The sequence below is a fragment of the Apis mellifera genome, linkage group LG2 (assembly GCF_003254395.2).
Source record: "Apis mellifera strain DH4 linkage group LG2, Amel_HAv3.1, whole genome shotgun sequence".
NCBI lineage: Eukaryota > Metazoa > Arthropoda > Insecta > Hymenoptera > Apidae > Apis > Apis mellifera.
Window position 1 is genome coordinate 4,150,647 of NC_037639.1, and position 25,092 is coordinate 4,175,738.

The 25,092-nt window shown below is 31.0% G+C and overlaps 1 protein-coding gene across 4 annotated transcripts in view; it reads right to left on the reverse strand.

Moving 5' to 3' along the window:
• LOC724736 (semaphorin-1A) overlaps positions 1-25,092 on the reverse strand; it is a 404,583-nt gene that overhangs the window by 189,132 nt on the left and 190,359 nt on the right. The gene's annotated exons all lie outside the window — the stretch shown is intronic.

Sequence of the window (25,092 nt, forward strand, 5' to 3'; positions counted from 1 at the left end):
ATGAAATCAAAAATTCAAAAAATTTATTACAAGAAATCACTTTATGATTAAGAAGAATACACTGCAAAACAAGAATTCCATATCTGAATAGAACTAGGCGATAAAATATATGATCTATTAAAAATTAACAGCAAAATTCACATCATCATTACTACATTAACGCAATGCTCAACAGAATCGCCATATTGAAAAATTTATCTATATATTACATATATGATTTCGAACGAAAATGTCAATTCTAAAATTAAAATCTAATCGATTAACACAAGAATAAACACTTATTATTAATAGGAATAAATTACAAAACAAGATTCCTATAACTGAATGAGAATTTAGAGTGGAAATACGTTAATTACTAGAAACTAAGGTAAAGAACGAGACACATGTATTACGAACACACAATGCACGACAAGACATGACCGCCATATTGAAAAATTTATACATATATTATACGTAATACTTCGAATTAGATTACGAAAGAACAAAGCGAATTCTAAAATAAAATTCTAATCGATTATTACAAGAATATACATTTATTACTAACAACAACATATCCCAAAACAAAATTCCTAAAACTGAATGAGAATTTAGAGTGGAAATACATTAATTATTAGAAAATAATGTGAAGAACGAGACGCACGTATTAGGAACACACACTTCTTAACACAAGCAATCGCCATATTGAAAAATTTATACATATATTATACGTAATACTTCGAACTAGATTCCGAACGAACAATACGAATTCTAAAATGAAATTCTAATCGATTATTACAAGAATATACATTTATTACTAACAACAACATATCCCAAAACAAAATTCCTAAAACTGAATGAGAATTTAGAGTGGAAATACATTAATTATTAGAAAATAATGAAGAACGAGACACACGTATTACGAACAAACACTTCTTAACAAGAGACAATCGCCATATTGAAAAATTTAAACGTATATTATTCGTAATACTTCGAACTAGATTACGAAAAAACAAAGCGAATTCTAAAATGAAGTTCTAGTCGATTATCACAAAGATACACACTTATTATTAACAGGAATATATCACAAGACAAGATTCCTATAACTGAATGAGAATTTAGAGTGGAAATACGTTATTAGCAAATAATATGAAGAACGAGACACACGTATTATGAACACACACTTCTTAACATAAGCAATTATATATTATACGTAATACTTCGAAATAGATTACGAACGAACAATACAAATTCGAAAAATGATTAAAAACAAAGATTCCTATAACTAAATGGGAATTTAAAATGTATTAATTATTAGAAAACAATGTAAAGGGCGAGACATACGTATTACGAACACACTGCTTAACACAAGACAATCGCCATATTGAAAAATTTGTACATATATTATACGTAATACTTCGAACTATATTCCGAACGAACAATACGAATTCTAAAATGAAATTCTAATCGATTATTACAAGAATATACATTTATTACTAACAACAACATATCCCAAAACAAAATTCCTAAAACTGAATGAGAATTTAGAGTGGAAATACATTACTTATTAGAAAATAATGTGAAGAACGAGACACACGTATTACGAACACACACTTCTTAACAAAAGACAATCGCCATATTGAAAAATTTAAACATATATTATACGTAATTCTAAAATGAAATTCTAATCGATTATTACAAGAATATACATTTATTACAAACAACAATATATCCGAAAACAAAATTCCTAAAACTGAATGAAAATTTAAAGTGGAAATACATTAATTATTAGAAAATAATGTGAAGAACGAGACACACGTATTACGAACACACACTTCTTAACAAAAGACAATCGCCATATTGAAAAATTTAAACATATATTATACGCAATACTTCGAATTAGATTACGAACGAACAAAGCGAATTCTAAAATGAAATTCTAGTCGATTATCACAAGAATGCACACTTATTATTAATATAAAAACAAGATTCCTATAAATGAAAGAGAATATAAAGTGAAAATACGTTAATTATTAAGAATATAATGTGAAGAATGAGACACACGTATAACAAACACACAATGCACGACAAGAGATGACCGCCATATTGAAAAGATTATTACCCGCGAAAATATGGTTCAATCCTTAATATTTTAAAAATTACCAGTAATTGAATTCGGAATGAAGTTCGTAATTATTAAGAAAAGAATTTATATTTATTCCTAGCAATAATGTACTGAGAAACAGGATTTATTTATCTGATAGGGTGTTTATGTTCGAAATATTTTATTAATTAGAAAATATAAAAAATGAGATACACTTATTATGAATTACCCTTGACAGAAAATACCCATATTGAATGATATCCATATTGAACATGTATACTATACGTAATATATTTATATAATATAGTTCGAACTACATTACGAACGCATAATACGAATTCTAAAATGAAAATCTAATCGATTATAACAAAAATACACATTTATTATTAAGAATCACGTATCCCAAAGCAAGATTTCTATAACTGAATAAAAATTTAAAGTGGGAATAAATTAATTATTAAAAAATGATGTAAAGAACGACACACATATTACAACACACAATGCACGATAAGAGATGACCGCCATATTGAAAAATTAACTCATACATAAAACGCAATATTTCAAATTGAATTATTAATGTAGAATATGAATTCTAAAATGAAACTAGATTAACACAATATTAGTATTAGTAAAAATATTTGTAAAAATAAAAGGATCGCTATAACAGGAAGAGAATATAAAGTCGAAATATATTAATTTTAGAAGAAAATATAAAAATGCAGACATAAATATTACAACACACCAAGCATGACGATTGCCATATTGCAAAATTAATATATATATATATATATATATATATATATATAAATTTATTATTAATAATAATAACATATTCCAAGTTTTCCCATATGTAAATCAGAATTACAGTAAAATTATATTAATATTATTAATGCAATTAATATAATATTATTAATAAGTATATACTTTTGTGATATTTGACTAGAATATCAATTTAGAATTCATCGTTCATAATCTCGTTCGAAATATTTTGCATTGTATATGTATTAATTTTTCAACATGGCAATCGTCCTTTACAAGCATTGTGTGTTTGTAATACGTGTGTCTTGTTCTATTATTTTTTAGTAATTAATGTATTTCCACTTTAAATTTCCATTCAGTTATAGGAATCTTGTTTTGGGATACGGTGCTATTAATAATAAGTGTGTATTTTTGTGATAGAATTTCATTTTAGAATTCGTATTGTTCGTTCGGAATCTAGTTCGAAGTATTACGTATAATATATGTATAAATTTTTCAATATGGCGATTGCTTGTGTTAAGCAGTGTGTGTTCGTAATACGTGTGTCTCGCCCTTTACATTATTTTCTAATAATTAATATATTTCCATTTTAAATTCCCATTTAGTTATAGGAATCTTTGTTTTTAATCATTTTTCGAATTCGTATTGTTCGTTCGTAATCTAGTTCGAAATATTACGTATAATATATAATTATTTTGTGTTAAGAAGTGTGTGTTCGTAATACGTATGTCTCGTTCTTTATATTATTTTCTAATAATTAAGGTATTTCCATTTTAAATTTCCATTTAGTTATAAGAATCTTTGTTTTTAATCATTTTTCGAATTCGCATTGTTCGTTTGTAATCTAGTTCGGAGTATTACGTATAATATATAATTGCTTGTGTTAAGAAGTGTGTGTTCGTAATACGTGTGTCTCGTTCTTCATATTATTTTCTAATAATTAATGTATTTCCACTTTAAATTCTCATTCAGTTTTAGGAAATTTGTTTTGGAATATGTTGTTGTCAATAATAAATGTATATTCTTGTAATAATCGATTAGAATTTCATTTTAGAATTAGTATTGTTCGTTCGGAATCTAGTTCGAAGTATTACGTATAATATATGTATAAATTCTTCAATATGGCGATTGCTTGTGTTAAGCAGTGTGTGTTCATAATACGTGTGTCTCGTTCTTTTCATTATTTTCTAATAATTAACGTATTTCCATTCTAAATTCTCATTTAGTTATAGGAATCTTGTTTTGTGATACATTCCTGTTAATAATAAGTGTGTATCTTTGTGATAATTGACTAGAACTTCATTTTAGAATTCGCTTTGTTCGTCGGAATATAGTTCGAAGTATTACGTATAATATATGTACAAATTTTTCAATATGGCGATTGTCTTGTGTTAAGCAGTGTGTTCGTAATACGTGTGTCTCGCCCTTTACATTGTTTTCTAATAATTAATACATTTTAAATTCCCATTTAGTTATAGGAATCTTTGTTTTTAATCATTTTTCGAATTTGTATTGTTCGTTCGTAATCTATTTCGAAGTATTACGTATAATATATAATTGTCTTGTGTTAAGAAGTGTGTGTTCGTAATACGTGTGTCTCGTTCTTCATATTATTTGCTAATAACGTATTTCCACTCTAAATTCTCATTCAGTTATAGGAATCTTGTTTTGGGATACGGTGCTATTAATAATAAGTGTGTATTCTTGTGGTAGAATTTCATTTTAGAATTCGTATTGTTCGTTTGTAATCTAGTTCGAAATATTACGTATAATATATGTATAAATTTTTCAATATGGCGATTGCTTGTGTTAAGCAGTGTGTGTTCCTAATACGTGCGTCTCGTTCTTTTCATTATTTTCTAATAATTAACGTATTTCCATTCTAAATTCTCATTCAGTTATAGGAATCTTGTCTTGTGATACATTCCTGTTAATAATAAGTGTGTATCTTTGTGATAATCGACTAGAACTTCATTTTAGAATTCGCTTTGTTTTTTCGTAATCTAGTTCGAAGTATTACGAATAATATACGTTTAAATTTTTCAATATGGCGATTGTCTCTTGTTAAGAAGTGTGTGTTCGTAATACGTGTGTCTCGTTCTTCATTATTTTCTAATAATTAATGTATTTCCACTCTAAATTCTCATTCAGTTTTAGGAATTTTGTTTTGGGATATGTTGTTGTTAGTAATAAATGTATATTCTTGTAATAATCGATTAGAATTTCATTTTAGAATTCGTATTGTTCGTTCGGAATTTAGTTCGAAGTATTACGTATAATATATGTATAAATTTTTCAATATGGCGATTGCTTGTGTTAAGAAGTGTGTGTTCCTAATACGTGCGTCTCGTTCTTCACATTATTTTCTAATAATTAATGTATTTCCACTCTAAATTCTCATTCAGTTTTAGGAATTTTGTTTTGGGATATGTTGTTGTTAGTAATAAATGTATATTCTTGTAATAATCGATTAGAATTTCATTTTAGAATTCGTATTGTTCGTTCGTAATCTAGTTCGAAGTATTACATATAATATATGCTTAAATTTTTCAATATGGCGATTGTCTTGTTTTAAGCAGTGTGTCTCGTTCTTCATATTATTTTCCAATATTTAACGTATTTCCACTTTAAATTCTCATGCAGTATTAGGAATTTTGTTTTGGGATATGTTGTTGTTAGTAATAAATGTATATTCTTGTAATAATCGATTAGAATTTTATTTTAGAATTCGCTTTGTTCTTTCGTAATCTAATTCGAAGTATTACGTATAATATATATTTAAATTTTTCAATATGGCGATTGTCTTTTGTTAAGAAGTGTGTGTTCGTAATACGTGTGTCTCGTTCTTCACATTATTTTCTAATAATTAATGTATTTCCACTTTAAATTTTCATTCAGTTTTAGGAATTTTGTTTTCGGATATATTGTTGTTTGTAATAAATGTATATTCTTGTAATAATCGATTAGAATTTCATTTTAGAATTACGTATAATATATGTTTAAATTTTTCAATATGGCGATTGTCTTGTGTTAAGCAGTGTGTCTCGTTCTTCATATTATTTTCCAATATTTAACGTATTTCCACTTTAAATTCTCATTCAGTATTAGGAATTTTGTTTTGGGATATGTTGTTGTTTGTAATAAATGTATATTCTTGTAATAATCGACTAGAATTTCATTTTAGAATTATGTATAATATATGTTTAAATTTTTCAATATGGCGATTGTCTTTTGTTAAGAAGTGTGTGTTCGTAATACGTGTGTCTCGTTCTTCACATTATTTTCTAATAATTAATGTATTTCCACTCTAAATTCTCATTCAGTTTTAGGAAATTTGTTTTGGGATATGTTGTTGTTAATAATAAATGTATATTCTTGTAATAATCGATTAGAATTTCATTTTAGAATTCGTATTGTTTGTTCGGAATCTAGTTCGAAGTATTACGTATAATATATGTATAAATTTTTCAATATGGCGATTGCTTGTGTTAAGCAGTGTGTGTTCCTAATATGTGCGTCTCGTTCTTTTCATTATTTTCTAATAATTAACGTATTTCCACTCTAAATTCTCATTCAGTTATAGGAATCTTGTCTTGTGATATATTCCTGTTAATAATAAGTGTGTATCTTTGTGATAATCGACTAGAACTTCATTTTAGAATTCGCTTTGTTCTTTCGTAGTCTAGTTCGAAGTATTACGAATAATATACGTTTAAATTTTTCAATATGGCGATTGTCTTTTGTTAAGCAGTGTGTGTTCGTAATACGTGCGTCTCGTTCTTCACATTATTTTCTAATAATTAATGTATTTCCACTCTAAATTCTCATTCAGTTTTAGGAATTTTGTTTTGGGATACATTGTTGTTAGTAATAAATGTATATTCTTGTAATAATTGATTTGATTTTCATTTTAGAATTCATATTGTTCGTTCGTAATCTAGTTCGAAGTATTACGTATAATATATGTTTAAATTTTTCAATATGGCGATTGTCTTTTGTTAAGAAGTGTGTGTTCGTAATACGTGTGTCTCGTTCTTCACATTATTTTCTAATAATTAATGTATTTCCACTTTAAATTTTCATTCAGTTTTAGGAATTTTGTTTTCGGATATATTGTTGTTTGTAATAAATGTATATTCTTGTAATAATCGATTAGAATTTCATTTTAGAATTACGTATAATATATGTTTAAATTTTTCAATATGGCGATTGTCTTTTGTTAAGAAGTGTGTGTTCGTAATACGTGTGTCTCGTTCTTCACATTATTTTCTAATAAGTAATGTATTTCCACTTTAAATTTTCATTCAGTTTTAGGAATTTTGTTTTCGGATATATTGTTGTTTGTAATAAATGTATATTCTTGTAATAATCGATTAGAATTTCATTTTAGAATTACGTATAATATATGTTTAAATTTTTCAATATGGCGATTGTCTTGTGTTAAGCAGTGTGTCTCGTTCTTCATATTATTTTCCAATATTTAATGTATTTCCACTTTAAATTCTCATTCAGTATTAGGAATTTTGTTTTGGGATATGTTGTTGTTTGTAATAAATGTATATTCTTGTAATAATCGATTAGAATTTCATTTTAGAATTACGTATAATATATGTTTAAATTTTTCAATATGGCGATTGTCTTTTGTTAAGAAGTGTGTGTTCGTAATACGTGTGTCTCGTTCTTCACATTATTTTCTAATAAGTAATGTATTTCCACTCTAAATTCTCATTCAGTTTTAGGAATTTTGTTTTCGGATATATTGTTGTTTGTAATAAATGTATATTCTTATAATAATCGACTAGAATTTCATTTTAGAATTCGTATTGTTCGTTCGGAATCTAGTTCGAAGTATTACGTATAATATATGTATAAATTTTTCAATATGGCGATTGCTTGTGTTGAGAAGTGTGTGTTCCTAATACATGTGTCTCGTTCTTCATATTATTTTCTAATAACGTATTTCCACTCTAAATTCTCATTCAGTTTTAGGAATTTTTTTTTCGGATACATTGTTGTTAGTAATAAATTTATATTCTTGTAATAATCGATTAGAATTTCATTTTAGAATTCGTATTGTTCGTTCGTAATCTAGTTCGAAGTATTACGTATAGAATATGTATACATGTTCAATATGGGTATCATTTTCTGTCAAGGGTAGTTCATGATAAGTGTATCTCATTTTTTATTTTATTTTCTAATTAATAAAATATTTGGATCGTAAACTTTCTATTAAATAAATAAGTTCTATTTTTCGGTACGTTATTGCTAGGAATAAATATAAATTCTTTTGGTAAAAATTACGATTTTCATTCCGAATTCAGTTATTGGTAATTTTTAAAATATTAGGGATTGAACCATATTTTCGCGGGTAATAATCTTTTCAATATGGCGGTCATCTCTTGTCGTGCATTGTGTGTTTGTTATACGTGTGTCTCATTCTTCACATTATATTCTTAATAATTAACGTATTTTCACTTTATATTCTCTTTCATTTATAGGAATCTTGTTTTTATATTAATAATAAGTGTGCATTCTTGTGATAATCGACTAGAATTTCATTTTAGAATTCGCTTTGTTCGTTCGTAATCTAATTCGAAGTATTGCGTATAATATATGTTTAAATTTTTCAATATGGCGATTGTCTTTTGTTAAGAAGTGTGTGTTCGTAATACGTGTGTCTCGTTCTTTACATTATTTTCTAATAATTAACGTATTTCTTTTTTAACTTCTCATTCAGTTATAGGAATCTTGTTTTGGGATTAGAATTGGTATTCTAATTTGTCTAAATGCAGTAATATACTACGTATAATATATCTATAAGTGTTTCAATATGGCGTCCAGCGTAATATGTTCGTTATATGTGTCCCGATTGTTACATTATTTTCTATTAATAAAATATTTTCGTAGAATATATCATAAAATCCCTGTTGCATATATAAATCCTGTTTCCCGGTATATTATTGTTAAAAATAAATATATATTCTTTTGATAAAAATTATGAGTTTCTTTTCGAATTTAATTTTTAGTGATTTTTAAAATATTAGAGATTATACGTTATTTTCGCGGGTAATAATCTTTTCAATATGGCGGTTGTTTTGTGTAGGCATTGTGTGTGCAATAAGTGTGTTCGATCTTTACATTATTTTCTAATAATTAATATATTTCCTTTTTAAATTCTCATTCTGTTATAGAAATCTTGCTTTGGGATACGTGATTCTTAATGATAAATATATTCTTGTGTTAATCGATTTGTCTTTCATTTTAGAATTCTCTATTCGTAATCTAGTTGGAAGTATTACGTATAATATATGTATAAATTTTTCAATATGGCGATGGTTTTCTGTCAAGCTAGTTTGTTCATAATACATGCTTCGATTTTTATATTTATTTCTAATTTTTAACAGGAGATAGTCAAAATTATATAAAAATCGCATTGAAAATTTGATTGCACGAGTTAAATTTGAAATTATATTTCAATTTTTTTTGTTTAATAAAAAAGAAAAAAAATATTGGTATATAATTATAATTAGTAATATTTTTGTAATTTTATTTGTTAAATATTTTTATATGATTTTTGGATAGTCATTTATTTTCTGATTTATTTATTTAATGATAATATAATTATATTAATAGTATTTATAAATATTTGATAATTAAATTAATATATGTTTTAATTAATTTATTTTTTATTTTAATTTTGTAGAATTATTATTTATATAAAATTACATTTTTATTTAAAATTTTTGTTTTTGTTATATTAGAGAATATATTATTTCTAACATGTTCATATTTTTTTTCTTTTTTATTGTAAAAATATATTATTCTCATTGAATAATAATATTTAATTTATTGCTATTGATATTATTAGATAGATTATATTTGCAGATATTAATGTTGTAAGTATTTAATAGATGAGTTTAAATTATAATATCATAAATACTTTTAAATTAAAAGTATATTCTCATTTAATAAATTATTTATGTAATAATTTATTGAATTTATATTGTAATAACATTACAACATGTTAGTTTTGTAAAATGAAATACCTAGATTCTTACACAGTACTCATTCGTGGAATTTTTATAAGGAAGGAACATGCGATATAATAGTGCAAATATATTTATCTATTAATTACTGATATGCTGATTTGTTTAGATAATCATTTTATTTTCAATATATAATTTTTTAATATTATAATATGATAGTAATAGATGATATGATTAATTTATGAATTATATACTCAAATTATTAGAATAATATTTATGAACAAATCACTTAAACGTATATATTTTTTACAATATTATCGTTTATAGATAATACATATATAGAGAACATAAAATCTTTATAACGATAACATTTCAGAAAGTTTGAAGAATATTAATGAAAATATTATTTTTCCACATGCTAAAAGATCATACAAGAGAAGTTATCAAGTATTAAAGGACCAAGACAAAAACAGATTTATTATCTATATCATAAACAATCTGAAAATAATCAGCACGATAAAAAAAAAAGATTGTACTCGACATAAATGAATATATATTTCACCAAAAATCCAAAAGTATAATTTTCTCAATAGCGAACGAACAACATCATGAACGTAATTACCCATTAAGCAAGGTACATATTATACATTCGCCTCATACGCTGTTGAAAAATCAAACGTCGTTCACCCTGACTATAAGTTCTGGATTTCCTTGCACGGGCCGACAATCGCTCAAGGCGAATGTGCAAAGATCCAACGTGTATAAAACAACGAGAATCAAGGTGGAACGGAGGCCTGGAAACGTGGAGAGAAAGGGTGGCGGGGTTACGACAGAAACACTGCAGCTGCATTCTGTCGGAGCAGAAATCCTTGAACAACCTATCCACCAGCCCCACCCCTAGATCACGCCGTAAGTAAGCGTATCCACGCATTTCATGCCATCCATTTTTTTTTCTTTCTCTCTTTTTTTTTTTTTCCACCATAGTCGATCCAGAAATTTCCTTTTCCTTCGATAATTTCGGATCCATCAGGAGATTGTTACAAGCCACGGAAGGTAAATCTTATCACTGTGCATCCTGGATGCACTTTTCCACGAATGGAGGAATGGCATTACCCCGATCTCGTTACGGTGCATTATCTAAGATCGTATTTTGTTCTGACAACGTATACATCGTCGTGGGCGGTCCCTAAGTATATACGCAGCATCCATCCCCGTATTCATTTCCCCAGGTCTTGCGTATTTTCCTTTATCATTTTAATAACGTTGTATTACTTACTTTAAACAATGTTTCGCTATTCGACGCCGCGATATAACGATGCGCACGATGACGAGGTTTTCGATAGATTCGTTCGAAAATTTATTCCGTTACCTCCTAGCGACCTGAAAATTTTGTCTACCGTGAAATTTCATTTTGTATCGTAGTTTCGTGCGGTTCGAGTGTATCGTGAACGATGAAAAGTAAATTTTAAGTTAATTTTGTCATTTAGTTTTCAGTAGCTTCTTCTTGTCTGCCTTTTTTTTTTCGCTTTGAGGAAATTGTTAGTTTGATCTTGTTATTTCATCAATTTGTTCTTTATCACGGTATATATTTTTGCGATAGCCGAAGTGTTTTAAACATCGTCTTAAAATCAATAAGAGAAATCTGACTCTGTCAGATTATTTGAAAGTTAAAATTATAAAAATATTTGTATTAAATTAATTTTTTGCACGTGTTGCATACTTTAAACATTAAAATATATAAAATAAATAAATGCACAAATATTCTGCATACACGTTTTATTCGACATTTTTATTTACAGAAAAAAAAATAAGCAAACGTTTCAAAAAAAATAATCGATATCGAACGTGTTAAAATCACTAGGAAACGAAAGAATTCAAATCTGTCAAATACCGCGATTCAATCATCGAATCAAACGATCAGAAATGATATTTCACGATGACACGGGACGTGTCGTAGCAACGAGAATATTTCTCCCCCGTTTCACACACCGGTTTTCAATCAACGATCAAAGCAATCGCGTCAAAACTGGATAGATATCCTCGACAAGCCAATAACACGTTGCAACAAGAAAGTCGATTATTTCGAACGAATGAAACTTGAACAACCTCGAGCAACAAGGGCTACGAAATCACCCGATCCATCTATTGAACCCTGCCACCCGATAATTCGATCAACTTTTAATCATCAGGTATCGGCCCATCAGACATTCCTGATGCAATTTCCCGTTCGGCTTACCATGAAAAGTGGCTCCTAAAGGAAAAAGATCGGATGAGCCTCGAAGAACCTATCCCTAAGAAAGGGCCAGGCTTTTCCCTAGGAAAAACCAATTACCGCCAAGGAAATGGCGCTTCTTCTACTACGCGAGGCGCGAATTCAAAACTATCCAATCCACGAACGTAATTGTCCAATTAAACATGATTTAAACGTTATCCCGGAGCCAATATCTAATTAATCCCCTGCCCGGCCTATGATTTCTTGCCGCACTTCCCATCCAACCAATTAAGCCGAACGCAGATCTCATGCTCGGAGCATGATTTAGAGCCTACGCGTTTCCTACTCTTCTCCTCCCCATCTGCCTCTCCCAACCCGCCATCTTGTTCCCCTTTAGTTTTTGTACTAATTAGAATACGTCTGGAGATCCACGATTTTCGTCGTCCACCGGAGGGCCGAGGCAACGAGTTACAAGCGGAACCGAAAACTTTCGACCGCAAAATCGCGCTGCATATTCATCGAGTAATACGATTTCACACAGTTTCGAGGCTTGGAGCCAGGTTTCACGCTCTAACCTCTCGCGGATAAATCCGGGACACCGGTCTAATCTTCGCAGCCGGCTCTACCCCCCTCCCCAACCAGGAAGAAACTTTTTTTCTGGGGCGGCGCATACATTCTGCCGGATTCCGGACTCTTCGCTTTGACGAGAGAATCGCGGAGAGCGCGGATCATACGGAACCGCGCTCGCATTTGAAAGGGTAACGATCCTCCTCCTCCTCCTCCTCCTCTTTCCCTCTCCTGGACGGGTATCGAAAAAGTTAGGCCAGCTCTGTTTGGACTTGTGGCGAGAGGAAAGGAATTACTCCTTTCATCCCTTCTCTGTATAGATTTCGGCCGACGATGAAAGAAAAGTTTCTTCTGCTCGAGTTTTTTTTTTTTTTTTTTATAAGAATAAATCGCGATTACCGTTTAAAAAGGTAAAGTTTCTTTCTTTTTCTTATCTTTGTTGGAGTGGAAGGTATACTTTAGATGTTGAAATATTATATTATATTTGGAATTGAATAGATAATATTAGAATTTAAACGTTTCGAGAAAAGAGAAACATTTGTTTCGGATAAATATACATTGGAATCCGGGTTAATGAAGATTATTAATTACATGATTGTAATTAATCTAATTTGATATGGAAATAATTAAATGTTTCGAAATTGAAGCTTCTTTTTCTTTACAATCAATAGAATTCAAGATAGAAGATTATTTGCATATCAAAGATCGTTTATCACAAGGCGATAATTTTCGAACAATCGTTAAAAATAATTGACGAATATCGCTTATCAAAACTTGTATGAAAAAAGTGTTGAAATCACCGGGAGTTAAAAGCAAGCTTGACCGAAAGCTCAATTCATTCAAAAAAAGCCGTCGCCCAACGAGACGAGTCAAGATCCATATCTCGACACGAAGCCATTCGCGTTAATTCCCATCCGCCACGCTTTAATTGCTTGCCGATTAACGAATGCTCCATGGTGGCGCGCATTCACGGGAGACAGAGTTCGCTCGTGAAAATGGAATTTTAATTACTTACGTTTACGCTTCCGATCTTTAATAGACGATACATAGCCTTCCCTTCTCCAAACATTTTTCTCCGGATACGCGGTTTAACTTCACCGTTATAAAGGGAGATAAAACTATCTCGGTGGATACTCTTTTTTTCAATTTCTCTCGGATACAATTCCTTTGGAAATTCCGCGGATTAACCCATAAGCGCAACGTACAACAACCGGAAGATACGGGGTCACGTGCTGTGGCGCGCAACGGCCACGAATTAGCAGTTAATCAAGCGATTCGAAAGAAAACGGCCACGTGACTTTTTTTCTTCTCTTTCTCGCGTACCATCTCACGCGCGTCGTTTCATTCTCGTTTAAACAGGGATACGTGTTCTGGCGCTATTTATAATCGGAATAGTGGTTGGAATTTGAATTTTTATAAAAAGATTTTTTTTTTTTTATTAAACTTTGATCGAACGCGAGTTTCTAAGGGTTTTAAGGCTTATGAGTGAATCTCGTGTTATAATTGGAACACCACGGTTGGTGGTTGGAAATTTCGATTTTTACATAGAACGAAGATGCATCGTCTAATTATCTTTAATTCGTTGTTATATTTGAAGGGTAATTGTACGTTGCGCACGTTTGCTGAGATAGTTCGTGTTCTAATGAATCGGTGTATAAGCGTAGATAATTGAATAGTTGAGGATGTAATTATTTCTGGTTATTAATTTTTCACAGATTTTATTGAGATTGCATTGAGTAATGGGGATCGTTGAAGAGAATGATGGATAATTTATAATGGTGGCATTTTATTAGCACAATTATTTATAAATTTCGAAAATATTTTCATACTTGAAAGAATAATAATAATTTTTTATACAAGTTTATGATTGGTATTAAAACATTTATTTTCAAAAGATCAGAAAATATCAGATCAGAATGCAAAAAAAATTATTTGTAATTTCCACAAATACTAAGCACTTAAATCGTAAGTCAAATTTAGAAACTAATTATAGATAGTCCAATTATGTACATTTTGTATTATTCAAGCAAAATGTAATAGGTATTACATCTAAAATAGTATGAACTTGCTGGATGATTTAATATTAATAGGCATTGTAGACTAGATTGCATATCGTCATGTGTATTAACCATTTCGTGAATATGTACATCAGTCTATTAAATGACGAACTGAATTGCTGATTTCACATTTGATTAAGTAGTCGCATTCAACATATTTACGATATAGAATAATACTATAAAGTTACTTCAATTTATTATTTTATACATAAAAGAATTATTTAAAAATCGTATTGCTTAGAATGTTAATTATTTATTACAATTTTGTCGATACACAATAAATATTTCTTTGTAGATATAATATTTATTTCATAAAAGAATTTAAAATAATTTTTCTAGAGAAAATTATTTTAAAATTCAAGAAGAAATTGACTTCAACCACCGACTATTTTAAAAGATGCAAAAAGATTGCACATAAGATTGCACAAAAGTTTGCTAGAAAATTATATAAAAATGGGTGAAAATCGTGGAGTAACTAGGTGCAAATTGTATAACAATATCTAATGTAACATCACGCTGTTAGAATTGCATATCTTGAAACCGCAGGTCATCATCATTTTACGTTATCATGATGCTATTTGGTTAAACTCAAATTTCTCAAAAAACAAAGGCTCATTTTAACACAAATGGCGACAAAGTGTTCTGCAATACCAGCTACATTCCAAATTTCTCGTCTCGAAACACATCAAAGTAATTTTACCCATTTTAATCATTTGACTTTTATAATAATATTCATTTATCTATATCTACAAACAGAATCATTATTTACACTCTCTCACTTTAGATTTTATCCATGCCTTCTATAATTGTATCTTGTCCCTCATCAGAATAATAGTACAATAATATTAATTTCAACAAAGAAAATATTAGTAAATACAACTCTTCCATGAATCAAACGTACGAGATACGAGTAGAAACAATTTCTTTCTTATTTTTAATTAAATCTCTTCTATAATTATTTTCCTAACACCTCATCTATCCGGCATGTGATGAAACGTTACTCGCCGTTGGAACGCGTAACTATTACGTATTCGCAATGCAAAACACCCTCGCCGCAATGAACAAAGATACCATTGCCTCTCCTCTCCTCCTCCTCCCCCCTCGGTTCACCGCATTGGCTTCCTTGTCACGAGGTTGAGGGAAAGCGATCTGCATTTTTCAATTTCCCATCGGTCGATACCTCCTCTCCGCCTCAAATAAATTCACCGGAAAACGTGAAATATGCGCGCGACTCGTTTGGCCATTGGCCTCGAACCGGAAACGAACTTCGAAATTATCGATGTGAACCCTTTGCAATCTTTGTAGTGACTTGTTTAAACGCAGACAGGTCATGCATATTCGTGGAGATAAAGCAATTAATCTAAAAGAGGTTTACGAGGCGAGGGAAAAGGGGGAGAGGAGGAGAGAGAGAGAAAAAAGGGGTTGTGGATAGATGCAGAAGTTCAAAGAATTACTCGATATATTTTTTTTTTTGTTGAAAATAATATCGTTGAATATTTAATTAATCGTTTTGAAATTACTAGAGAAACTTTGCTCGAAATCAAGATTCTTCTGGGGGTGCAGATAATAAAAAAAAAAAAAAACACGCAGATTTCCATTTATATAATGTTTCATGCAGTACGTTTCTTCTTCTTTTCTTTCCTTTCTTCCCCCCCTTTTTCCCTCAATTTCGGTTAAAATTAAAAAATCCAACGTCGGTTTCCAATGAAATATCCACGAAACGTGTTTTACTCCCCGTGAGCAATTTTTCTGACGAACCGCGGAACAAGATTCTCTCTCTCTCTCTTCTTTCCTTCCTCTTTCATCTCTCTCTCTCCCTTTCTCTCTTCCTTCTTTTATTCCCATTCTGGTCTACCTCCCTTCAGTTACAGACCGAGTTCGTTGTCAAGCCGAACTAAAAAGTTTCCACCGAGTTCAAATGGTATTAATATTCATGCCTCTGCCATTATTAGTCTCGCGGGAGATTTCAGTTCAATTTATTCTGATGCGCGTTTTAAAATCTGATTGAACCGACGGGGAACGATTCGCTCTGACAAAGCTCTGCAGATTACTCAATGGAGATTCGTATTTTTAATGGGCAGAAAGGAGTCGCGGAAAGTAACGCTATTTATCAAAGATTCCCTATCTCTCTACCTCTTTCTCTCTCTCTCTCTCTCGATTCTCCTTTGAACCCTTTCCACTGTTGTTCTTTTAATCCTTATCTCGCGTAATCCTTTATATACGAATGCGCATATTTATATTGTATTTAAATTCGAGTGGGAACTCGAGTGACTATAAACGGGGAACAATGTTAATCAAACGAAATTATGGAATTGTTGTTAAGCTGTTTGATTGAAACGAAGATACATCGACGAGAGGTGTTTAATGTAATCTCTTGAATTGAGATGGAAGATGGAAATGAAATGGATTAATTATATGGAAAAAAATTTTTTAACGCGACGAATATTTCTCCAAGACTTGAAATCCGTTTTAAAAAATTAAACGAATTTAATTTATTTTAATATTTAAAAAAGTTTTTTATTCGTTCAACTAACAAATTTGTTATTTTATATAAATGATGACAATTATTATTGAATGATAATAACAAATGTTTGTTATCAATTTCCTCTAATAATATTATTTCAACGCGATGGGATAATTATACATTTTGCAAAATTTTGTAATAATTGTTTTGAAAAGAAACTTGAAGAAATTTTTCTACAAAAGAGCAGAGTTTCTTTAACAAATTTTTATTTCATACAGCTTTATCAATAACATAATTCAAGATAAAATTCAAATAATCCCATTTCATAATACAAATAATATTCTATCAAGTTCATTTATTTCAAAACAAAAAGCAAAACTTCTTTAAAACAACTTTCCATCCATTTCATCGATATCATTTAAACCGCAGAAGAAACCACGAATTAACTTCACTAACTAAGACACAGACACGATATACATACACGCCACTCTCTTCGATATAAATATAAAGAACCCTCGTACAAAGAAATTTCATCCCCTCGATTCGTTTCCAATATAATCACCGCTCATTCCACAGCTGCGAATTATCCTTTAATCCGCGTAATTTTATAAACCTTGCGAAACCACGGGCGAGTTATCATATCGACACGAGAATGTTTCATTAATTTGCAAACACGGGGTCGCTCGTTTATACATACATACATACGTATACACGTCGTCGTCGTCGGTGAGCAGATTCGTTTCGAAATTGGCGCGTGACCGGGCAAAACCGACATCGTGCAACGAATCGATAATAATTAATCAACGAGCATCTGGCCAATTATATCTGCCGAGGAGGAACATATTTGCGCGACATCGATTAGCAAGAAACGTTCCTCCTCGAATTCCTCTTATCTATAATCAGGCTGAATATCTGCCAGAAAATTTCGTGGGGAAAAGATGATACAGGGTATTATTATAAAGTTTGGAAGTAGAGTAATCGATTCTAATGAATGTTTATTGATATTAATAGCTACTTTGGGTAAAGAAAAATTAACCCTTTATGAAGTGTAGATGTTCATCATTAAGTAATAATTAAATTAAGTTAAATTAAGTTTCTTTAAGTTATTTGGTTAAATTTTCATTTTGGTTTTTCTTTATTTTTAGATCTTTAATGTATAATCTGATAGTATATGTAAATCAAATATTTGTTCATAAAGGGTTAACAGATAGATAGTCAAATATGTTTAATCTGTTTGGTGATCAAATTAAAAATAATCGTTCAGATTGAAATAAAAATTTGATTTCAATATATACGTTTATTCAGCAAACTTTGGTTGTAATAAATGAACGTAATACGTGACTTTTGATATTTTATCTATAAGTTCCTCATTGTTTTCAAATTGGCAATAGTGTACATGTATCAATACTACAACTTGAGCACACTATGGGAGAGTTAATGGTACTAACATCTTGAGAATCCACACATGAATTATGTACCTATAACACAAAGCTCAGTAATTTACCTTTGGGAGGACACAAAGGGAAGAGGAGTATTCCTCTCCTTGGTCTCCTTTGGTACTACCACGTTATTTGTAGATCTGACACTTTCAATTGTCAATGTGATGCTTTAGTATCCAGATTTTTGTTCGTTTTTAACTGCCATCCTTGAGAATGAAATCTCTGAATGAAGTTCAAATGTGTTGAACGAAATTTATCCGTTTATTTCTTTTTTTTTTTTATTCAAACTGAACTCTTCAGATTGTGGATATTAAAATGGTATTAGTATATCATTTTAAAAGTGATGACGAACTTTTTTCTTTTCTTCCTTAAGTTAGTCAATTTCTTCATAGTCGAAAGAAAAAAAAAATGGAATGCTAATGATGTTCAAATTGAGGAAAAGGAAAAGAAAAAGAACGGCTCTTCTTGATTCTTATACATATTCCAGATTCTTCTATTTATATAAGGATTTAAAGAGCGTGCAAACAAATGAATAATTTATATCGAATCGCACAGAGTGCATTTTCATACAAGATGAAAACATTTATTTAGAGTAACTAAACTAAGGAAAATTTACATATAAGAATTTACATGTAATTTACATGTACGTAGGAAATGTAACGTGAAAAATATCCAAAATTTATTTATTACGATATTAAATTCTATTTCTCTTCTAATTGTCCTCTAATAAAAACTCCTCTAGAAAGACTATAATTAATATTAATGATACAATATAAAAAACTAATCGGTATTCTCTATGGGCCTATAGGAAATGGGGGCACTTTTTCTCCAACAACATTTCCTCGCCAATTCTGCCGCCAATAATGCTCGCGAAAGAGGGCAGCAGCTGTCGGCGCGATCTATCTATCCGATCGTGACAAAGATGTCGTAATTCTTGCCCGATCTTTCCTAAACTACCGGGTAAAAAACCAAGAACATTTTTCAATTTTACCACGGCGACAGCTGGCTCTGGTCCTCGCCACGGTTATCGTATCCTCCTTCTCCTCTCCTCTCGTGGCGAAGTTTCTTTTTTTTTTCGAACCGCAGAACTTTCGTTTCAGCGAAACTTTCCCAATTCGAAATTGTCAGATAAGAGAGAGAAAGGGGGGTTGAATCGTTAGCCCAGGAAAGGGGTAAGAATAACATTGGGCAGGGGAGACGAATTCGGTACGAATTTAGGAATGTTTGCACGCCCGGTATCTTGGATGTATGCAAAATGGCGGGGCACACTTGTGTGTAATATAGGAGAGGACCAGCGTTCCCAGCGTGATGGAAACAGTGCGATCCGTATAAATATGCAATCAGCAATACCGGGTATGTGCGCGCACGTTGGGGGGTTGAAATACGATTTATATGGCAAGTGTCCGGAACTTCGTGTCGTTTACGTTGTGGAAAGATAAGATTGGTTGGATGGGATTTCTTTTTTTTTTTTTTGTTTTTTTTATTTGATTAGAGGAAGAAGGGTAGGAATCTTGTGTATGTATTCCTCTTAGAAGAGATTGATTCTAATTTATTTACTCTGGAATTAACATTGTGAAGAAGATTATGAATTTATTATTGAGAATTTAAGTTTGTCTTTTCTCAAGTATTGTATAGTTTTTGAAAAATTGGTTTAGAAGATTATCTTTCGAGTATGAGTTAAATATTTTGTATCACGAGTGATTCTTGCAGTTTTTCTCTGATAAATGAAAAGTCGTTTTGTTTTTCAAATTATAACTTTGTGCAAACATTGGTGATTTTCCAAGGAAAAACATTTTTTTTTTTTCCAGAAAAAAATGTCTTTCGTTGGATGATAACTATAGACTCGATAAATGGAAAAATTTTGTTTTATTTGGATTTGAAAATACTGAGAATTGATGCCAAACGAAAAACATGCTTCCGGCCATTGTTTTTCCATTTTTCATTAAATCTATATAAAAAATACATAGACTTTTTTTTTTCGTTGTATTCTTCAACAGAGATAACATCAATAACTTTTTATTTTCTTTACAAAAATCATAAAGTGTTTTTTTTTTTGTTTTTGAAACGTAAAATTATTATGTTTTTACGCTATAAAGAATGTACGATGCCAAATTCTTATTTTATATTTCGATTTAATCGATTTTAAAAATAAATATATCGGTTTCAGTGCATCACGTATTTATATTTTATATCTATAATGTATAATGATTCTCACTCGAGTTTAAATCCAACTTTCAATATTTAATTTGTAAGATTGACAACTTACAGCATCGATAATTTATAGATATCTAAGATTATCGTCAGACAAGACGAAAATAATGATTCATATTTTCAATAAAATGAAAAATACGATTTCAATTCCTTTTTTACAGTCTGTAAAGATCGTATTATCGATGTTTTAATAATAAATGTTTAAGTAAAAAGTTGAGAGAACTAATTGAAAGAATCTTCTTTTTCTTAACATTTGAATTTCATTCACGAGAATTTTCAATAATAATTCCAGGTGAATAATTATGCGATAAAACATCTGATTTACGATGCAATATGATATTTTAATATTCGATTTACGTAATCCATATGCATATACCGTACAATATGTTTTGCACGGAGAATAAATATCATATCTCTACATGTAATAGGAATTACGTTTCAATTTTTGATAAAATAAATGATTGAACATTGTATTTTACAGTGATGCTTCTCTATACAGCGCAAAGAAACACAGATAACAGATTATATATTTGATTCGAAATGTTATACAACGCGTTATAAAATTATTAAAATCGATCGAACCGAGACACAAATATTGTTTCGAGGATATCGAGAAAGGAGAAGAAAATTTTCCCCAATTTCTCTACGATTTTCATTAATTTCCACCGCTATTAAAAACCTTCAGCTCTAAACTCTTTCCTCTCCATTTATTTAATCCTCTCAAAACCGTTTCTTACCGCAAGAATAGCAATCGTTATTCACAAACAGCCGCGATATTCACGATCCACTTGATGGCGTGCAACGCTTCCTCCATCGCTAATTTCTTCCTTTCTTCTTTTTTTTCCACTCTCTCTCTCTCTCTCTGTTCTTTTTAACAAAGAAGCGGTCGCGCAAAGCCTTCTCTCACTTGTGCCGCGCACAAACTTGCACACAGCGTTACGGTTCTCATAGTAAATTGGCTATCTATCAGTGACACGGTTCGCCATACAAACGAATCGATCAATGGTATAATGCATATGCGATCAGCCGGCCCCCGTGTACAGAATTGAAATACGATTTATACGAAGTTCGAAGACGCCTCCATTCCCGCTTTAATTTAATCCGCTTTGCTGATCCCGGGAGGGGGGAGCCGCGAAATTGTCAATCGGAATGAATCCACCGATTGCAACGTTTTCCGCGATGACACGCGATCGTAGGGCGTGTACAGCTATTTTTCTTCCGATGGTCTGCAAGTCACCTTCGCTTCGTTAAAGGATAGAGAGGGGATTTCTTTGATTAAGTAATTAAGTAGCGAATTTATAATTTCGCGAAGAAAAATAGTTAGAGACGTTATTTGATTTTTAGAGAATAGGATTTTTCTGATACTATTCTGATTTGACGTAGATAAACTATATGGAATTCATTTATGGAAGATTAATAATTTCATGTGTAAGCGAGCTATTATTTAGATATTTTAAATACGAAATAATTTAAAAAATATTGAAATTATTAAATCTTCAAAGTTTCGGGTTTCTCTTCAAAGTATTTAATTTTCCTTTTCACCGGTATATATCCTTTTACTTTGCCCCAATATTGAGATCGTTGCGACTTGAATGCTAATAAAATTCCCTTCGACGTGCGGCTAAGGTTATAAATCACCTTTCAAATTGGCAAGTCTACTTTACCCTCCTGAATACGCCCAATATCCACTAAGAGTAAAGCGCACATAACTTCAGAATCACGTCTTAACGCCATTCGCTCAACTTGTCAAAAGATAATTCTATAAAATTAGTATTTCGTATAAAAATTATACGATCCCATAATATTCTAAGACTGTCCTATATCACTAAGTAAATTGTTCGTGCGCTATATATATTTAGAATGAAAATAAAAATTAAATGATTTTACTTTTACTTCCTATCGATTGTATTTCTACGTTCTGTTTACAATAACACGTGACTAGGTCTAGTTGATTTTCTTCAAAAGCTTGGATGCTAAAATTATCTTAGTTTTCATATATAACGCGAAATAAGTATAAATGAATCATAAAATTCGATTACTTACAATATAATTAAATTTTAAATTAAAAACTAAATCGAAATGATGATTGTAACTTTAAATAAACCTGAGATAACTTTTGAATCGATTTAAAATCATCCATATATCATTAATAACATCATCATAAGTAATATCTTTTCAAATAAACTATCGCGTAATTCAATTTCTAAAACTCGATCAAACTCGATTAAAATTAGGAAAACTTTAAATCGTTACAACTCCGAAGATAACGACTTCCGGTCGACGAATGAGCGATCGTTAAAAGCGGGGAACCTTGCCCTTTAAAACGTTTTTTCATTTATCCCGATACGACTTCCGGTTGCCGAGATATCGTCGTGTGAAGAAAAGAATACTCTCCAATCATTTACCCTAAAATCGATTAAAACCTTATTAAAATTGACAAAATTTTAAACCGCTATAACTCCGAAGATAATGACTTCCGGTCGACGAATGAGCGATCGTTGGAAGCGGGGAACCTTGCCCTTTAAAACGCTTTTTCATTTATCCCGATACGACTTCCGGTTGCCGAGATATCGTCGTGTAAAGCAAAAGGTAATTTTTTAATAGTTACTCTCTCCGTCCTTATCGCTTATTCGGACCTCTCGCTCGCACCTTCACTCACTGACCTATCCCAAACTGCGATTCCTAGAAAAGCGTAGTACGCATTTCCAGGAAAAATAAGTAGGTCAGTGGGTCGCGGTCCCATTCATAACCGCGTTAAACGCTGCGGTTACTTTAACTCCTTATATCTCGGCAACCGATTGAGATATCGGGATAACTCAAAAAGGGAATTCAATGGGATGATTTTCTCCATTTCCTGAGTATGTTTTAAAGACGATATATTTAGTTTTTCTTCGCGCTTTTTATATGAAAAATCGAACCTGCATTTGTGATTTCGAGTGAATGCAATGATTTATCGAATCTATTTATACTTAATTTCACGTTTAAAAATAATTGCTTCGGCCTGCGAATTTTTAAATTCAATGATAGAAGAAAATTCAAAATATTACATTTGCGTGAAAGTCATAGGATCATTTAATTGAAAATGATTGAATGCGATGATTTCTTACAAAAGGTACAAAAGGAGAAATATATTTCACTAGTAAACAATAAAACACAAAAGGGATTGTTTTAAATATTGGGTCGTTTGGGAGTTTCGAAGTGTTTTTGACAGTCGATATATTCTGTTTTGTATTTCGAAATCGAAAGAAGTTTATTTATTGCAATCTTCTGTCAAATAACAAAATGCTTTACTCGAACAAACATTGCTTCGAGCTAGACAATAAATTTCATACAATTAAAAAAGAAATATCCAAAATCGACATAAACAGAAAAGATATCCTTTTGTACATCATCTGAAAAGCTTTATTTTATACAAATCCACAAATTGATACTAAATATCAATTAAACCATAAACTACAATCTCTTTCTATAATCCAAAATACAAAAAAAAAACAGTTAATTAAACCCTATACAAAATAAAGAAGCTACCAAAAAGAAGAAAAACAATTTCAAAAACTTATTATTCCAAAATATTAATTACAATAATTATAAAATCAGATACCAAATAAACTCTCAACTAATTTCCCCATCCAATAAAATTCCAATTTCCCAAAAAATACAGCATTCTCCTCCTCCTCTTCCCATCGATTCCTGCACGAACTTTTCGAACAGAATTCATCAGGCTACACGTCAAATTCCAAACGACAACCCTCGAGAAACCATAAACTTTCTGCATCGCGATCATTCCGCGACACGTGCGCGACACCATCATCCAGCATCGTTTTAATATTCCGTCCACGTGTCGCATTAGAAACTGAATTGCAGATGAATCGGATGGGGCAGACAGTTCGAATACACGCAATACTCCACGGTCGATCAGCTTCTGAACCGCGTTTCCAAGATTCAAATATCCCTTGCATAAACTATGAGCTAGGTTTTAATGCAGTGTAAAACACGAAACGAGATGCTTTGGCCCGAGTTTCGAGCGCCAGTTTTGACGATCGTCCAACCGTTTCGTTACCTATGCAGATCTTTTGGTCTGACAGGGGTGGTTGTGTCGTGTCTCCAGGACGTACGGAAAGACGAAGGCGACGCATGACACTCCCTGTGAACGCTGTGTATATTTGTGGCAGGTGGAACCGTTTCGTGCGGTCGACGCCTCTTCAACGGACGTTTAAAGGCGAAGACCGACGTGAACTGTGCCAGGCCACGATATTCACCAGCTTGATTGTTATTTGCATTCAGAATAGTCGCACAGTTGATTCGTAATTGATTATT